Source organism: Tigriopus californicus, chromosome 6, assembly GCF_007210705.1.
Source record: "Tigriopus californicus strain San Diego chromosome 6, Tcal_SD_v2.1, whole genome shotgun sequence".
In the NCBI taxonomy this organism is placed as follows: Eukaryota; Metazoa; Arthropoda; class Copepoda; order Harpacticoida; family Harpacticidae; genus Tigriopus; species Tigriopus californicus.
In genome coordinates, this window is record NC_081445.1 from 9,549,926 (window position 1) to 9,552,319 (window position 2,394).

Sequence of the window (2,394 nt, forward strand, 5' to 3'; positions counted from 1 at the left end):
GCGAGACTGGAAGAAACGGTTCAGGGCCAAACAGGATTTGTGTAGCCCCTTTTTTGCCAAATTATCTGTCAATTCGTTGCCTTTCAGCCCATAGTGGGCTTTGATCCATTGAATTGCCACTTTGGTTTTCTTGCTAAGTCGGTCTAGTAGTTGCCTTACTTTGAGCACCCTCTGGGAAGTGATCAAATTCCCGTGGATAGCTTGAATGGCTGAAACGTTATCACTTTTAATTTTAATTCTTTGATTTCTTTGCCTGAGAAGGCATGAACAGGCCCACTCAAGAGCAAAAACATCAGCCTGGAAAATTGTGGCCATTCTATGAAAAACGACTAGGTCAAATCCAGCCCTGTCTTTAATCTTTGAGCCACCAGTATATCAGTAGATTACACCATGTTTTTCCCACCCATCCAGCCCTTGTTGGATGTCATAAATAACTTTGCATTTAGTTTGCCAATTTCGGATTGGAGTAATATCTTGACTTGGTATCATACATATTCCCATTTTCAGCAAGTACATCCAACACACTTCTTTTACTGGAGCCTTGACATATTGCTCCAACAACTCTCTTCGGATTGATACCGGCTTGCATTGGAGTATCTCCTTTTTCCGCTTCTTCGGGAACAGAGAAGGCACGTGTTCCCTTTTTCCTTTTGCCGTCAAGTTTTGGAAAAATTGTGGGAGGAATCTTATCTTCATTTTCAACCAGGGTTAAAATTGTCTTCTACTTGGCCTCTCTCACACCAAGAGGGTAGTTGGGGTCTGAGAGTCACAAACGAACTTTCGACCAAACAGTCTCAAGTTTTAGAAAGAACGCCTTAAAAAAATAAGAGAATCCATTCATTAAGCTCGACCCTTCATGACTGTTAACCTCATCGATAATCTCAACCGATTGCTCTTTGTTGACGTCGTACGGGTCAAGTGTATTTGTGGTTCCGCAGTAATCGTGGTCGGGATGCGGGCTAGGGCAAACTAAGTCCATAAATATAAGATGGAGGTGCTTGCAGTTTCCTGCCCAAGCATAGTTTGGACAATTGCAAATGAAGGTGTGGCCACAAATGTTAGATGGAGGGCACTTGGAGCATCGAATCTGGCACAAAACTCGATTACAAGGAAAATCGTTGGCAATCAGCAGATATTGCTCCAGCACATCGTTTTCGCACAATTTCTTAACCACGATTCCCTCGGCAATCTGGATTAGGAGGTGCATTTCTATTTTATCCGGGTGGAGTGAGAGGTGTCGTTTTTGTGCAGTGGAGGGCTTCAAACCTCCCAAGATGCCATGAGAAATCAGCAGCCGTCTTCTCTTCATGAACTCGCCGAAATTAATTATGTCTTGACAAAGCTGGTCAATCCGGTGCGTCCTTTGACGTCTATCGTTTTTCAGCGTTCTGTTGTGTCTGAAAAGTTGTAGCCAAGCTTGTTATTCTGTCCCTCTTTGAAGGATTACAGGATTACTTGTAATCTTAAGATCTGATCAGTAATCATTTTTTCAGAAGAGCGCCAATGACATTTTCCACGGTATGTGTTTCCTTCCATTAAATTTATTTACTATATTACTCAAGCAATCGAACAGTTTCCTAAGAAGAAACTCTGTTAACAAAGTTTTTTAACATTTACGCATAAAACCAGAGATAGAAGAAAACGAAGCCTCTTACCTCTCAATTGCCAAATTGTGCGTTACGAGTCCTTTGGTATTGCAACGAGCCCACTATTCTGGCCTGGCCATGATTCCCTCGGGGCCGTAATTCCTTTCGCAATAGTTCCATCCACCGCCATTCGTTTTGTGATTCCGTAGTAAACGGCGCAAATACATTATGTTCAATAGTGAAGCAAATGAAAACTTGGCATGCTTAAATGGCTAACACGCTCCTAAATTCCAGTATCTTCAATGACTAAATTTGTTAAGTGGCTTTGTGACGATTGGAAAAGTTCGTTATACGATTTTCAACACAATGACGTGGTGGGAAAGAAAGCTCCATTGACGATTTTAGGAGATTACATGTATAACCCATCTTGTTTTCTTTGTTACGAAGTCAGAAGGCAGCTCTTTCGCTTGGGCTGCACTCTGAATGATGTGTGTCCCAATTGAGGGATATTCCCACTTTGTCACCGCAGCCAAATTTATTTATTACCTCACCCTCGGGAATGACCGCAGGTTCGCCCATTTAAGCTGCTAAAGCAGCAACTCGTGCTGTAATTTTTATACCGCAAAGAGGCTTGTACTCGACTACACTGGGATCGAACCCAAATTCGCAAATAGGAAATCGGATGCTCCACCAATACGGTACCCCAGCAAGCCTGATGTCTAACCATCTAGTACTTACCTATTCATTCTTAAGTTGAAAGAAATGGGTTTTGAACTCCATCTTATCCATTAGGAGTTGCGATTGGCAT

General features: G+C 42.3%; 1 long non-coding RNA gene across 1 annotated transcript; it reads right to left on the bottom strand.

Annotated features, from left to right (window-relative positions):
• Window positions 1-478: 478 nt before the first annotated feature.
• LOC131882173 (uncharacterized) lies at window positions 479-2,313 on the bottom strand. The gene is made up of 3 exons (XR_009373457.1): window positions 1,656-2,313; window positions 887-1,397; window positions 479-814 (listed from the first exon to the last, which is right to left on the bottom strand). It is a non-coding gene; the product is annotated as an uncharacterized LOC131882173 (long non-coding RNA).
• Window positions 2,314-2,394: the final 81 nt, after the last annotated feature.